The following is a 16,173-nucleotide window of genomic DNA, read 5'->3' on the forward strand; positions in this document are numbered from 1 at the left end:
GCTGAATTTTCTTTGATCTGTTAAAAAATGGAGAGCTTCCGTGTGAAATAGATTATGAAGTCACGCTTTTTGTTACAAGTTTATGCAGAAACCAAATGTTTTGAGAATAGTAATGAAAATATAATTATTTAGTAGTTTAGATTATTCATGATTATTATGTTTACAATAGCAAATAAAATGAATGATATGCCTATGATGGCCTATCTGTGATATTATATTGTGGAGAAGATTTGCAGGAAAACCACTTTTTACGTGTTTTTGAAAACGATCGATCACTCTGAGTTTAACGTGCAAGCTGAATGTGAAAATTGTCCTCTCTCTTTATTTCTTCCATTAGCTTCTGATAGAAAATAGACCAAAAATGTTTCTCTCTGTTCAGAAAAGCCTGACAGATCCATGTCATGCTGTCACTTAACATTCATGGACTCACCAATCTTGCCTCGCGACAGGAATGGCTGTTTTTGGTTTAGTGTCCGGGAAACGGCAGAGAACATCTTGGGTGTTTCTCAGTGTCAAGGCGCCTGGCCTTGCGAGGCGATGTCTTCCGAGGCCAGGCTCCTTGCTTATGACTGCGGCTTCCACGACGGTCATGTGACACTGGAGATAATGTTATATTTTATACGTACTAGTTTCAATATAAATATATAACAAACCTTTCACTTTTTAAATTGTGTATATGTTTATTAAATAAAAAATATAAGTGAGTTACTACCCGCAATCCACCGAAGCTGCAACTACTAAGCAACTAAATGATGAATGACCCGCACTTGTATAGCACCTCTCAGAGTAAGGACTCCAAAGCGTTTTACTCTACAGTGTATCATTCATCCATTCACACCCTATACAACAATAGCTAACTTCTTTGGATCTAAAAAAAAAACATTTTAAATTAGTTGACTTGCTTTCAAACTTGAAAATTGTCCCCGAAGTAGGTGCCGGCTTCTGAACCGCCGTCCTTTTGTATATACCGCGGTGTGTTCTGGCAAATTTTTTACCAAGGCTAGGCTACAAGACACTTCCCATGTAGCCTCGCTCAGCTAGCTACACGGCTAAAAAATGGAGAACACACGCCTCGGTAGAACATGAACATTGGAACACATCTTGGCGGCCCCCGATGACGTATCTCCTAGGCAACCGGGGCGGGGCCAATACATCAAGGCAAGATTCCTTGGCATTAAAGAGCAAGTCACCCCCTAAAAGAAACTTACTTCACTCCCTCTTCATGTTTGAAAAATGCAACAAATGCTGTTGCCTAGACCAAGAGGGCGGAGCCTCTAAAACACACACACACACACACACAGGCTCACAATGGCATTGAGACATCATAATGTACCAGTTTACATCATAGCATACCTCTTAGCCAATAGCGGTGGCAGATTTAAATTAAAAAACAGTGCAGAGTTTTTACCTGAAGATGGCGCAACACTGACCGTTGGGCAGAATATTTAAATTTTAACTAAGATGCACTGAAGTACCAAATTATTGACTACACGTGTCTGCAGCACAATTAGACACTCGTTTATATAGTTTATCAGCAAAAAAAAAAGTTGATTTGGGGGTGACTTGCTCTAAGAAACACTCCTAGACTAGCAGAAGCTAACCATTAGCATTAGCAATTCCACTACACAGCAGAACTCCTTCGGTCTTGTGTTATTTGTGGAGATATAACATCAACGTTGCAAAGCAAACCGAGTCAGTGATGGAGTTGTGTTACTATCAGCCAGTCATAAATGAGATGTCAAAATATCAGGAAAATTAGAGACCAGATCCTGTCATCTGACTCTACTTTCTCCTCCAGCTGACTTCTACATCCTCAAACAGGTGCACCGGAGCTTTTTTTTCCCCTTAGAGAAGGACTTAGGACTAAGTGAAAATGTTGCAAAACTGCAGTGAAATGGCCCCAAAATGTTTATTTATGGCAATAAGCCATCATCGTAGTGAACAGGTTCCTTTCTGCCGGCAGCAAAGTGAAACGTTTTGGATGTGTGCCAGAAACAAAGGGACGCTATCATTGCGCTTCGAGGATTTTTTACACACTATGTTTCCAAAACAAACAAGCTCATCAGTGTCAGCAGGGTTGTAAAGGCTGCCACACCCCTGCTGTTAGTGTGGCACCCCCATTAGCTGTATCACCCGCCATGGGAAGGAAAGATGGGTTGAGCTGCTCTCTGGTATGCCTCTGTCCATGGTTCTTTAGCTGAAAAGAGCTGTAGCTACCAGAGTAGGAGCTGTCCAAGGTACTGCATCTAAAAACCAGTGCTGAGCTCCAGCCTGTTACTGTATGGACTTCTGAAATCATGTGTGGTGTTACAATTCTCCTGTGATTTTGTGACCTCATGGGATCAGCTGTGTGGAATGCTTTAACTCCCGTTTTGTGTCAGAATCGCACCTGGTTGGAAGGGAGGCTTTACAAGGTGTTTATTCCTACTAGAGACCACGGCAAATGCATCAAACATTTGAGTAAAGTTCACCATTAATAAATCAACTGTTATTGTTAGCAAATGAATACACACATTTTAAGCATGAAGAAACATGTGAATGCTCAAAGATGAAAAAACGATGAAATGTTTGTTTTTACTATTTATATATTTGTTCAGGGCAAGCAAGTGCATATGATTTAATAATGTGGAACATCACCATTGTAATACATACTTTACCTGTACCTTCCTTACTAAGTTTGTTTAGGATCAAACCTCCTCTGTATGTATTTTTGAGACATAAAAAACGTCCAACCTGACAAAGCCATTCATGCATTGCCAGTGGTCACGCTCACGGTTAAAACCACTTAATTGTGTTTTGGTGGTTTTTTTTTTTGTCCAGTAATCAATAATCTGCCTCTACAATCACAAACAGGAAGGGAATTGAAAACACCTCTACACACCAAATTCGGGTTTCACACAGAGAGAAAGACAACAACCACATTTTGTGAACTACAGGAGCAGGCTATTCACGGTGCAGGAAAGGATGGTCTGGTTTAGCTCTCTAGTGCTTGCAAAGTGGATGTGCTGGAGGAATCAGCAGGCAGTAAGGTGATAAAACTTTGGGATTAATGCGTAGATGTCTGCTCAGGGGTCACTTTGTCCCAAGCAGAATAAGCCATTTGCTGTGCAGAGCATCGCTATATCTGACAGTCAAGTGAAAATATATGTGTGTCTGAGCACCCAGGATAGTTTAGTTAAAAATAACCTCATAGAGTAGACAAACTAGGGTAATTGAGGAGTTCTAGTGACACATCAGAGGTTCATAATGCTGCAGATGTCACTCAGAAAACATATCTTGCAGCCTTTTTTGTGTAAAAGCAATTTGTTTTAGTAGACAGAGTATTTTTGTGTAAATCTTGAACAACCAATCAGAAATTACGACAGCTATGTGGATATAACGGTAATTGCTGTGGGTGGTTTTGCCAGAAATCTGTTTAAATAGATGCAAAAATACAACTCCAGCTTGTCCAGTGGGAAACTCTGAAGCTCGAGTGTGTTCCAGGGATACCCAGACGTCTCCTTCCAGAGTGGTGAACCAGTGAGGCAGCCAGAAGGCATCCCAATCAGATTCCCAAATCACTTCAAGTGGTTTTTGATGAGCAACAGCTCAACCCCAAACTACCCGCTGCTGATGGAGCTGTGAACAACCACCCTACAGAGGACCCTTGATTCTGCTGTTTGTACTTTTCCTTTTAAACACATTCCAAATTTTACGATGTAGATGGACCAGTAAATCTAGAATTTGCTTATTGACTCATGTACTGTGTTATCGCAACAAATTGGAGAAAAGCTGAAATACAGAGGAAAAGACTCAATGCATTATTCTATTTGGCACAATGTTCAACAAACTTAAACTCCTCCCCTCGAGGCAAGTACTCACTCCCAAACCTGTAGGGAGCGTTCAAGAATCAGGATTTGATCAGATTTGGAAGAAATGACTCATATGAGCTGCTTCTGTATTGGCTCCCAATTGCCCCATTACAGGCTAAAGGTCAAGCCTTAAACACACCAACAAAACCAGATCATGTGCAAAAAGAGAGAAAAAAAAGTTGAATGATTGAATCAGACTCATTTGCCAAAAGTAAAAAAATAAATCTAGGGCTTTGGTTCCAGTTTTTAGTAGCTCTCAAGAGCAGCCATATACAGACATGCACAATGTAAACCATCATGGCTGACGTTTAAACAACGAAGACAAAAACTGCAGACGCACAAAAAAAACATGAAAACAAAGCAGTAAATGAGGCAAACAGCAGCAATTTGCAAATACTCACACAGGTCAGCTGTTCAAGACAATTAGGGTATGGGAGAAGAAGCTGTTCTTGTCTGCACAATTCCTATCGTCTGGCCAAAGGGGAGACGCTCTAAAAGACTTTGGAGTGTGAGGGATCAACTTCAGCTTTTCTCACCTGAGTTCTAGCTCTTGAATTTACTTATGGCAGCAGTTTCTTGCCCTAATCGGTGGCTGCACCAAACCACACTGTGATAAAGAAGCACCAGACAGTCACAGCTGATCTTTCGGCGGACCAAACTGCCTCAAAATCTGTTGTGTCTCATTAGGGAGCAGCCAAGGATAATAATAATAATAATAATAATAATAATAATAATACATTTTATTTCAACAGCGCCTTTCTGAACACTCAAGGACACTTTACAGACAGAGATAAAATACACAACAATAAAAGATAGAACAGCATAAAACAAACAGACAGATTGGAGCAAACAGAGTAACTATTAGAATGCTAGATGAAACAGGTGGGTTTTGAGTCTGGTTTTAAAGAGAGTGAGGGAATCAATGTTACGGAGGTCAGGAGGAAGGGAGTTCCAGAGCTGGGGAGCAGAGCGACTGAAGGCCCTGCTCCCCATAGTGACCAGACGGAAAGGTGGGACAGAGAGGTGGATGGAGGAGGAGGACCTGAGGGAACGGGCGGAGGTTGAAGGATGAAGGAGGTCTGAGAGGTACGGTGGAGCTAGGTTATGGATGGCTTTGAATGTATATAGCAGAATTTTGAATTGGATTTTGGAAGTGACTGGGAGCCAGTGGAGCTGCTGAAGAACAGGGGTGATGTGGTGGAAGAAGGGAGTTCTGGAAATGATGCGGGCTGCCGAGTTCTGGAGAAGTTGGAGTTTATGGAGGGATTTGTGAGGAAGACCGAAGAGAAGAGCTGGATGGGAAGTAAGTAAGTGAGGGAGGGATGAGAAGAAGCGAGTGGGAGTTAAGATGGATGCTTGATTGTGCTACATGTGATGCCGGTTTGAACAAAGCTCGGGAATGGAATTATTGTCTACTCGTGATACTTTCTGAAGTGTCTAAGTTGAAGTGAATAAATAATTACAGTGTCAATCTCCACATATGAGGACACAGGGCCTTAAGAGGTTAGTAATGGTTTATCCGTGAAGTTGACCTTTAAATTAGATCTATCAAAGAATAATCCCTAATCCTTTCACCGCTACATAGTTGATATAGTAACAACTGCCTGTAAAAATGTGCATCTTGGTGTGTAAACTTTATATTTTGTGTATTAAAAGTTAATTTCATCATGAGTTTTTTTAACCTTCTCCTTGCACGTTAACATTGTTCTGGCATGCAACAACCCTCTAGATCTTTAAAACTCTGGCAAAAATATAAAATATCTGCTCCCTGGAGGTTTTATGTTGCTCTTATAAACATAAATCATGCATCGTTAAACAGTGTTGGGAACGGCGTAACGGCGTTACTAACGGCGTTCTTTTTTAGGTAACGGAATAATTTAATTAATTACTTTCCCAACTGTTGCAACGCCATTACGTTACTGGGGATGGAAGGTTGTGCGTTACTATGTGTTTGTCGAACATTGAGCAACAGTGTGAGGCTTTCTGACCGCCACACTTCAGCTGCAGCCAGGGAGAGAGAGGTGTCGGTAACGCACTTACAAACACGATGATGATTGGCCGGGTGGGCGGAGACCCTCAGTGTTCTCACTGTCACACATGGACGTAATTTTTGGGGGGAACAGGGGGGACATGCCCCCCCCCCACACACACACACACACACACTTTTTCCAAAGTCAAGTTTTGACCCCTGCACTTTTTACCATCTAAAAACAATGTCACGCTATATTAAATTAACACTGGTTGAGCTCTAGGACCAAGTGAAAAACAACCGTTTGTGTTGAAGCCTGTTTCCCATTAGAACATACTGTAAAGATACCCCCCCCCACACACACACACACACACACACACACTTCTAAAGTGAAAATTACATCCATGCTGTCACAGCATGCTGTAGAAACAACATAGCATTGATGGAATAACGCTGTTTAAAATAACCGCGTTACTAAAAAAATATTTTTTTCAGTAACGAGCAAACTAATTAATTACCGTCTTCTTTTATCAAAACGTTGTTTCTGTTACTTATAAGAAAATACGTGCGTTAAGCAGCGCGGCATGTTGACGCTGTCATCAGCTGATCAGGAGCTAAAGAGGCAGATATTCATCCAAGCGCATCACGGCCCGTGAAAAACGAGGACGACGTGATGAATAGTCTACGGCTAGGTGTGGATCTGCAGCCGTGCCCTTTTTGGCGTGACAGCGGGACGTCCCGAAGGAATGCTCACCTGTTCACCACTCAGACGTCCTGATCTTCTACCTTCCTAGATCATCCAGCTGTAACCTGTTCCTGATCATGTCTTTAGTCCCGCTGTAACACAGATGCATCAGTCTCAGACGTCATGGAGCTCAGGTGTTATTAGAACTACCTGTATGCGTTTAACACCCAGCATCAGCTCTTCTGTGGTTGGGTCTGACCCAAGTTAGTCAGTTAGTGTCATTTTAAAGGATTTTATTTATTTATTTAACCATTATTAGATTACCCGCAACAGAAATGCTGCTAAAAACACACAATTATGTGAAGCTGGAAAAATTAGAATACTGTGCAAAATTACATTCATTTCTGTAATGTAACTAGACTGAGAGACAATTGAAAGGCCCAGGAACCTTTACAGGTTTTTCTATTTACAATTTTGATTCTTAGCTGATTGGGGTCTTGTTAAATATCACACAGGGACCTTTTAATAGTCTAGATTAGTGTAAGGTTCCTGTTAGCAGTTCCTCCTGTTAAGTGCTCATTTATTTAAATTGTACAGGTTTATTAAAAACATTTGGGCATACGTTTTATTATGTTCCAGTCATTAGTCATTTATATTTCACTATTGTAGTAATTTATAGTAAATTAAGTAAGTTCAATTAATAGGGGAACCCCTTTTTCTAGCGTTATTTAATGAAAAAAGTAACTAAGTAGTTATTTTTCTTGGTAATTAGTTACTTTTATAATCTTGTAACTCAGTTAGTAACTGAGTTACTTTTTTGACAAAGTAATCAGTAACTATAACTAATTACTTTTTTAAAGTAACATTCCCAACATTATTGTTAAAGGGTCTGGGTTTACACAGCAGCACCTGATAACAGAATCAGTTAAACAGCACCAGTGTAATGCAAATGTTGTGTTGTGAATGAACAATTACATCTTGTCTCCAAAATTCTATTTAATATGAGATAAAAGACACTGGGGAGCCCTTTAATGGGGGCTGTTTGGCAGCGCTCATCATCCTACCCATAACATGCTGGTTTTGGCTCACACTAAGCTGATAACAGATTGTTACTGGTGAAGAGGGGATAAAGTGAACAGGACCAACAAGCTAATTAATTAATAAGTCACTCAATGAGCATGGACATATTTGTACATAGAGGAGAAATAGAGTGGTATAAAAGGATATGTTTGTAATGCTGTAACATTATTTTAATTCTATAACTGGAGTTTTGTAATTGGTGTTAAATCATACACATCTGATTTAGACACGGTTAAAGTTCCAGAAAAATAATGAGTAGAAAATTTTACTATATATATATATATATATATATATATATATATATATATATATATATATATATATATATATATATATATATATATATATATATATATATATACATATATGTATGTATAATGTAATGTCCAGCAATGGTCAGTTTTAAGTTCAGTTTGACCCTTCAACATCTGGTCAAAATGGAGACACGAGACTGCATGTGTTTCCTTAAATTGGCCTGCCTTCATCCCATCAAATGGAGCTCAGAGCCTCTCTGCAGCTCTGAACACATAATAACGTATTGTCAACAATGATGTTCCCTCCTCAAGGCTCAAGCTTCCCTTATCGCTCTACAGGATTCTTCATGCCTCTGAATAACTCGCAGCTCGGATTAGTTGCTAAATCAAAGAATGAATTCTTAAATTAAATATGAACTTTTAAAACCTATAAGTTAAATGATCATTAAATAAATGTGTGTTTATTGTCACTTATAATAATAATAGTATAAATGAAATGCTTTCATTAATCTGTGCTTGAATGACTGAAGTTTGAAATGAATGTTATGTTATGATTACATTGATCAGTAATGTTGATATGACAAGGCCATCACCATTTACACTCACACAAGGACAAGGTAAAGTTAAGTCAAACACGTGACACGTAGATATTTCTTTATCCCAGATCAGAGCATCCGGTATCAAAGGCGTGTTTCTGAGGTTGTCTTGGTAATATTCCTCAACATGTCAACCTCTGGTTGGCCACACAAATCATAACATGAGAACATTAAAACAGGATCACTCTGGTGATTCAGCAATTTTGCAGTAGCAGTTGCAGTTTGTTCGAGTTGGAGTCACATTCCAGCTCTCATCACTCAGGATACAGAGTTCTAGAGGAAGCTATGGAAACAGCCGTCCATGGTGAATTCTTTTAACTAAGCAGTTTTGACACGCTGTCAAGGTTGTTGCAAGCTGACAAAGCAATCGGTTCCTGCAGAACAAGCTGATTTTGTTCTGACTCCTTAAGGGTCTAGACGCAAACGGTTCCATCCAACCTGTGTGTCTGGCGACATCTCTGGACGGGAGAAGTCGGTGCTGTTGTCAATCTACTGGACCAGGGGCCTCATTTATCAAGCTTGCTTACGCACAAAACAGGGTCGGACAACTGCGTAAGCAACTTTCTATGCAAACTTTGGGATTTATCAAATTATACTTAGTGGGAAAATGTGCGCAACTTTAAGTTGACTAAGGACCTTGCTTACGCACATTTTGGACATGGAGAGCACCTGCAGTGCTGCTGCTGAGAAGGATAAAATTATGAAATCCTGCAGCATTATCACTTGTACTGATTGGTTTTCACACAGCCTGAAGCGCAGAATACAGAATGCAGAATATCAACGGGGGACAGATTGAGACAGAATGTAATGCGTCTGTGACAGTGTGTGTCCACTCACTGTGACCCGATTGATCATGAGCCCTAGCTAGTTGAGCAGTGGAGATCTCCATTTGGCTGACTGGTTAGCGCACGTGACTCTCACCTGGGAGTCTGGGGATCAAATCCCGATTGGACCATTTTATTTTATATCCGCCACAGATCTCTCTGAAGAATTCACAACATTGACGGCTTCAGCAACGCTGTGCCACTCCATGGATTTTCTCTTATTTGTTTTGCAAAAGCACTTCCTTTCATTTCTCCACCTCACCAACAGGTACCTCGATTTCTGCTTCTGTGAAATTGCGCTTCCTTGATCTGCCTTGATCTACGGTCGCCATGTCATTGGCGGAGCGCTGCAACAGCCGGCTTATATATATGCATGAGATATATGCATGCATCCTGATTTGCTATCGCTCACAATTCAAAATCCTCGTCTTTGTTTACAATTTCTTCCAGTGTAGTGCTCCCCCCCTATCTAGCCACTCTCCTGAACAGACATTCCCCATCACGCGCTCTGCGCTCCTTTGACCAAGGCCTGCTCGCTGTCCCTCGTTCTAGGTGTCGTACCCGTGGGGACCGGGCTTTCTCAGTCCTAGCACCGTTACTCTGGAACCAGTTGCCACCCTCAGTTAGGCTGTCCCCCTCTCTGCCAGTCTTTAAGAATCACCTAAAAACACACCTCCTCCGCTTGGCGTTTCCAGAACATGTTTGATTTTGGCCCTCTTTTATGTTGAATTTATTTCACAATTTTCATTGGTTCACTCAATCCAAATGTGTTTCACACATTTGTCCTGTACCAGAATGTTTCTTCTATCTTGTCATTTCTATTTTGTAATTTGTATTTTGTAATTTGAATTGCTTTTATTGTTGCTTTATTCAATATATTTACCTACAACTGTACCATGTTCAGCGCTTTGGGCTTCCTGACAGGGTTGCGGAAGGTGCTTTATAAATAAAGCTTTGATTGATTGATTGATTGATTGATTGATTGATTGATGATTGATTGATTGATTGATTGATTGATTGATTGATTGATTGATTGATTGATTGATTGATTGGTTGATTGATTGATTGATTGGTTGATATTCACAAGGCACTTTGCATTGACTATTTATGGCAGTAAGTGGGCGTGGTGGGGGCGGGATGTGACTAAAATGCAGCTGAGAAACATTCTCATTAATCTCCAATTTATGATGCAGAGATTGCGTGCAGCTGTGCGTACTCCATGTTTGATAGATCAAAAACCTGAGTTCAAGTACGGTTTAGTAAGGATTCTACGCAATGTTTGCTAAATGAGACCCCTGGGTACTAAGAGGTCATCCGACCTCGATGAGCTCCTGATCCGTGAAGAGGGTCTCCGAAGGGGTGAGGTAAAACACAGTGTGACTGCGTCTGATGCTTTTTGATAAGAATTAACTTCATAGCTTTACTCAAACTGAATTATTTTACACCCAGAACTCAGCTTTCCTAGATACGAAAGTTCTGATAACATCACATTCACACATAGGCACCGTATACTACATGTAGATTGATCCATCACAGTAAATATTAGTTAACTTGTCATGTTTTAATTGTTTGTGAATTAAATTCTTACTTTTACAAACCTTGCTCTTTCCTTGAATCAAAACGAGGTGTTTACAATCCCTGAATAAAACAAAGAATCCTAGAGAATGAGAAGAATTTTCCTAGGACTAGTTGTAGTAGATGACCAAGCAGGTTGATATTATATATACATATATATATATATATATATATATATATATATATAATATTTTTTTTTACTTCATCTAAGTGAATAGTCTTCATATCCAGCCACGAATATAGCAATGAAAGTTCTACAGAAAGATATGGAGGAGTTAAAGGACTCTGTGAGCATGATAACAGCTGAGTTGACGACTTTGACAAAACAGCAAGCCTGCATTACGGACTTACTTGCTGAGATTAAAGATCTTAAAATGTGCAATATGGAACAAGAAAGGAAAATTGACTTGCTCGAAAATCTAGTGGCAGAGCTAGAACAGCAGTCAAGAATGAATGACATAATCATTACAGGTCTTAAAATTAGGTTGAAAAGCTACCTCCAAGCAATAAAGGGAATAGGTGATGAGAATGGGGCTGACCAAGATGATACAGCTGAAGAGCAGATCGTGTCATTTCTGAAAAGTGAAGACATTTCAGTTGATAAAATAAATATTGAGGCATGCCATTCATTACCTTACAAGAAAAATCAGGACTAATCCGTGATTCCAGCTATTATGATTTGTTTCAATAGTTGGAAGCACAAAGTTTATCTGCTCAAACAAGGGAGGAAATTTAAGGGAACAAATGTGTACATGAATGAAAATCTTATGAAGAAAAATGCAGACATTGCTAGGAGAGCGAGACAAACGAAAAATCAAGGATACGTAGAGTCTACCTGGACTATGAATTGAAAGGTGTTCAAACAGAAAGGTGCTCCTGAAAATAGCCGTGGGTTCTGGATCAGAGATATCAAGCAACTGGAAAACATTAAGTGATGAGGTTGAAGTTTTAATGGTCATGTTCTAATTTATTTAAATTTTTTTGTGGGTGTTGTTCTATTTACTTAATTTTCTTTGTGTAATTTATTTTCTTTCATGGGTGATTTTGACAATGATATTGACCCAGAAAACAACGTTTGTAGCAACAAACAGAATGATTGTAATTATTATACAGAAGAACAATTTATTGAAAAGGTAATAACGGATGACCTTATATCAATTATACACTTTTAATAGCAGGGCCTGAACCTGAATGTCTCAAAAATAGAAGATTGTCTCAGAGAACTTGGCAAGAAGTTCACAGTAATAGCAATATCAGAAACTTGGCTGAGTGACGAACAAGCGGATGAGATGCAGATTAAAGGTTATGTTAGTTATTTCACAAACAGGAAAACATCAAAGGGAGGAGGTGTTGCCTTATATGTCGATGAAAGGTATAAAAGCCGATATGTTGAAAATATCGTTCCCTCAGAGATCGACTCACTCTTCCTTTTTCTACTGACGTTATTCATCTAAGAGGTGAACATAAATGAACACAAATCTAATCCTAGCTCGCTTCCTCTGATGGCACTCATTGATTGTCCGAGTCGACATTTATGGTAACTGAAACATTTTTTGTCTTTGTGTGTAGGGTTGAAAGTGTCGTTTCTGGAAGTCTGCATTGGACCTTTCCAGTCTTTAGTACATGTGGACTGGGTCAAGATTGACATATCGTTCGGTGAAGACTCGAGTCCAGATTTTGAGAGTGGTTGTTCTAGAGCAGGGGTGCCCAATCCTGATCCTGGAGGGCCGGTATCCAGCAGGTTTTAGTGTTAAACCTTCTTCAACACACCTGAATTCAATCAGCAGGTGATTGACAGGCTTCTGTAGAGCCTGAACTGCTGCACAGGTGATTCAACCACTGAATCAAGTGTGTTGGAGCAGAGAAACCACAAAACCTGCTGGATACCAGCTCTCTAGGACCAGAATTGGGCACCCTTGTTCTAAAGGAAATGGTTTCAAAATTTAAAACTCCCATCTTACACTTTGTGACTTTAAAATTTTACCACTAAAATAAGTCAAAGCAGCAGAATATTCCCAATCATAAAAGCTGAATAATCCCTGGAAATCTCCCCCAGACCAATCATTTTACAGCATGCCCTGGGTCATACTATTTTAGTGGATCTCTATAAAACTTGCAACAGCCACATTTCTCAATATTCACAGCAAATGTTGGTCTGCAAAACCCCGCCAGTAGCACTCGGCATTACCAATCAGGCTACGGGAGACTAACTCACACCGCAAAACCCATTAAAAGCCGAACAAATTGTCAAACAAATTCCTGGTTGTGCTCCTGAAATGAAGTGCCCTCATCTATCTTTTCATTAGATCCTTTTTTTTTTCATGCTATTCCACCTCTGAATCTCATCCACCTCTTATGATTGCTTAGACCCACAACTCATTAGCAAAAATCATTCTCAGTGTGATGGTTGGGTGAGTCTGACACGGAATTTGACGCCTTGCTTCGTGCTCAAATTTGAGGCTTACTGTGGAACCGCGAAGAATAGCTGCAAGAGGGAGGAAGAAAGGAAGCAGAAGACTAGAGGAGAACCACCACTCTGAGAAAAACCATTTAACAGCTTCATTTTGTTGTGAGCAGATATGACAGTGCTTTTTAGACAGTGTTAACTCTCTCTTACACATGTCGAAACAGTGAAAACGTTTAAAATTATTTCATTTTCCTCTCAGATATTCCACGTGGCTTGGGTTGATTAAAAATATAACAGTGCAAGATGTTTTTTTTTCCTGGTGAATGGGTTGCTATGGAAGCAGGAAGTCATCTCAAAATTACCAACATCCCCAAAGACTGAATGATTTCTCCTCAACTAATTTTTTTCCCAAGCTTAATTACAATATTTAAGGAATGGTTGCTTTTTATTTGGCATCACAATGGACGTGTAAAAATAATAATCAAGAAATAAATAAGAGCATTTCAGCAATGTGAACAGGAGTTCTTATCAGTGTGATTTTCCACCATTATTTTCTTTCAATTATATTTTTCAATACGTCCTTTCACATGTTTCGCAAAACTGTTACTGATGGGACTTATGGCTCTTCCTAATTAGTTGTGTTCATTATGGATCCATTCACCTCAAAGAACTGTTTTCTTGCAATATTTTTAAAAGGCAATATTTTGTGTTTAGTCTCTAAATGGTGGTGCAAATGTTTTTGCAAACATTACAGTTTCCATTTCCCTTTTTGTCAGAAAACTGCACCTAAATGCCGTTTTGTTTTGGCCGACTCATTTTTGCCGCCGCCTCTGGCCACTCACACTCACTCTACTCTGATTGCTGCAATTCCTCTCTACCTCATACCTCACATGCTGGCTGCTGCCCCCATCCTCCCACGCTCCTCTCCCTCTTCATCTTCTAATAAATTTCAGGCAGACTGCATGCCATGATGGCACATTGCCGCCTTTCTGTGGCAAGGAGGCATTACTGCAGCCCCCCTGCTCCATCCCCTCTCTGTGACTCTTTATGATTGACCATAAATGAAACTAGAAGTTGCAAAGCAGAGATGCACGCTGCTCGAACACTTGCCTCTTGATGATGACACTCTTGCTAATTTTGCTATTCTCGCTAATTGGAAAGCACATCGCATTGCTGCTGTGTTTGAAATGTGCTACGTAAATAAAGCTGCCTTGCCTAATGATTATTAAATAATTAAAATAAAAAGTGAAAATTTTAAGGTTTGAAAAGTTTTTTTTTATCAGCAGGGCTTGAAAGTATACCTGAAACAGGTTAGCGCAATGGGTTGTGATGCTATGAAACAAAAAGTTCAAAAATAATTGTAAGCATTGATATTCTGTACAGGTATACATAACTCATCAATCTAAGGTTGTGGAAAATCTTGAAAATTCCAATTAAAATCACTTTTGGACCATATTCAGACATTAGAAATGTTCATCGAGACGTTCTAAAAATGTGCTCTATTCCCTTTAAACAAATTTGCACACTAATTACATCAGTAACTTAACGTGATTTCTTTTCAGCCTTCTCTTTTCAACCAAAATTAAACATGAACCAGTGAAGAGTCATGGGCAGCTGGTTCCCAGCTAGAGAGCAAACTCCCCCCTTCTCCTATGTAACACCCAGAGGTATGTCAGAAACAGATACACACAAACAACTTAAAAGAAAAATCCTTTTTCCCCACACAGACATTCCACATGGTTTGGGTTTATTAAAAATGCAACAGTGCAAGATGTTTTGCCAGAAAGCAGGTTGCTATGGAAGCAGGAAGCCATTTGCAAACTCCCCCAATGACTGAATGATTCCCCTCAGTATACCTAATCCCACGCCTGTTTAAATGTATAATGCCTCTAAAGAATAAGACTCTTTTTCCTAGTTTATGAATGCTGCAGACATGTTTATTTAGCATCGTTATATTTGCAGTATTTTAAAAAGTGAGGTTTTCTAAAAATACAGCTTTACCATTTATTTTGTATTTAAGTGACAATTTCTAAAAGGTGCAACCATGTTTCCTCTATGTAAATACAAGGCAATCAAAAACTAATACAAGCCTCTTTGTGTGTGTTTTTTAAACAAAAGGACATAAAATCTGCTGTCATCGGTGTGAGATGCTCACTTATTCATGTGTGTGTTTGATTTAGAACCTTGTCACCATGTTAAGTTGTTAATGCTTCCTCACGCCGCTCTGCCTCCATATGCAAGCTGTGATAAAGGTGTGATGGTTGTCAGAGATGCTTAGTTTTCTGTGGGTGGCTTCCTTTCTCTTTAATGTTGCATATCAAACCCTTATTAGACTTTTGGAAGCAGTGTGATGTTAAGAAGCACAAAAGGGAGAATTGGATTGGTTCAAATGAAAGAGAGTTAGAGACTGAGGCACTAATAGAGAACAAAAAAACAGGGGAAAGATAAACTATAAAAGTCGATACACAAATAATTACACAGTCTCAGCTTGTGTATGTGAGCAGCATTTTTATGGGAGGATTTCAGGATTCAGCCGGGACTGTGGGTGTGTGTGTGTGTGTGTGTGTGTGTGTGTGTGTGTGTGTGTGTGTGTGTGTGTGTGTGTGTGTGTGTGTGTGTGTGTGTGTGTGTGTGTGTGTGTGTGTGTGTGTGTGTGTGTGTGTGTGTGTGTGTGTGTGTTTCTGTACAGACTCATCTGCTATTGGAGGACAAGTGACAGCGGTCTGAATCAGTGCATTTTGTATACAGCAGAAGTTTTATTAGCTGCTATTAAAATAAGCCACAAATAAAACGTTTACTCTTGCTTCATCATTGCAGACTCTGCAGTAGTTTGACCCAGATTGAGATTTAAAATTCTGTTCATCTGTTTAAAAAAGACCATTTACAAGTGTTCATGTCATAAATGAAGCAACGCTCCATTCTCACTGAACAG

Source organism: Nothobranchius furzeri, chromosome 19 (genome assembly GCF_043380555.1).
Source record: "Nothobranchius furzeri strain GRZ-AD chromosome 19, NfurGRZ-RIMD1, whole genome shotgun sequence".
Taxonomy (NCBI): Eukaryota; Metazoa; Chordata; class Actinopteri; order Cyprinodontiformes; family Nothobranchiidae; genus Nothobranchius; species Nothobranchius furzeri.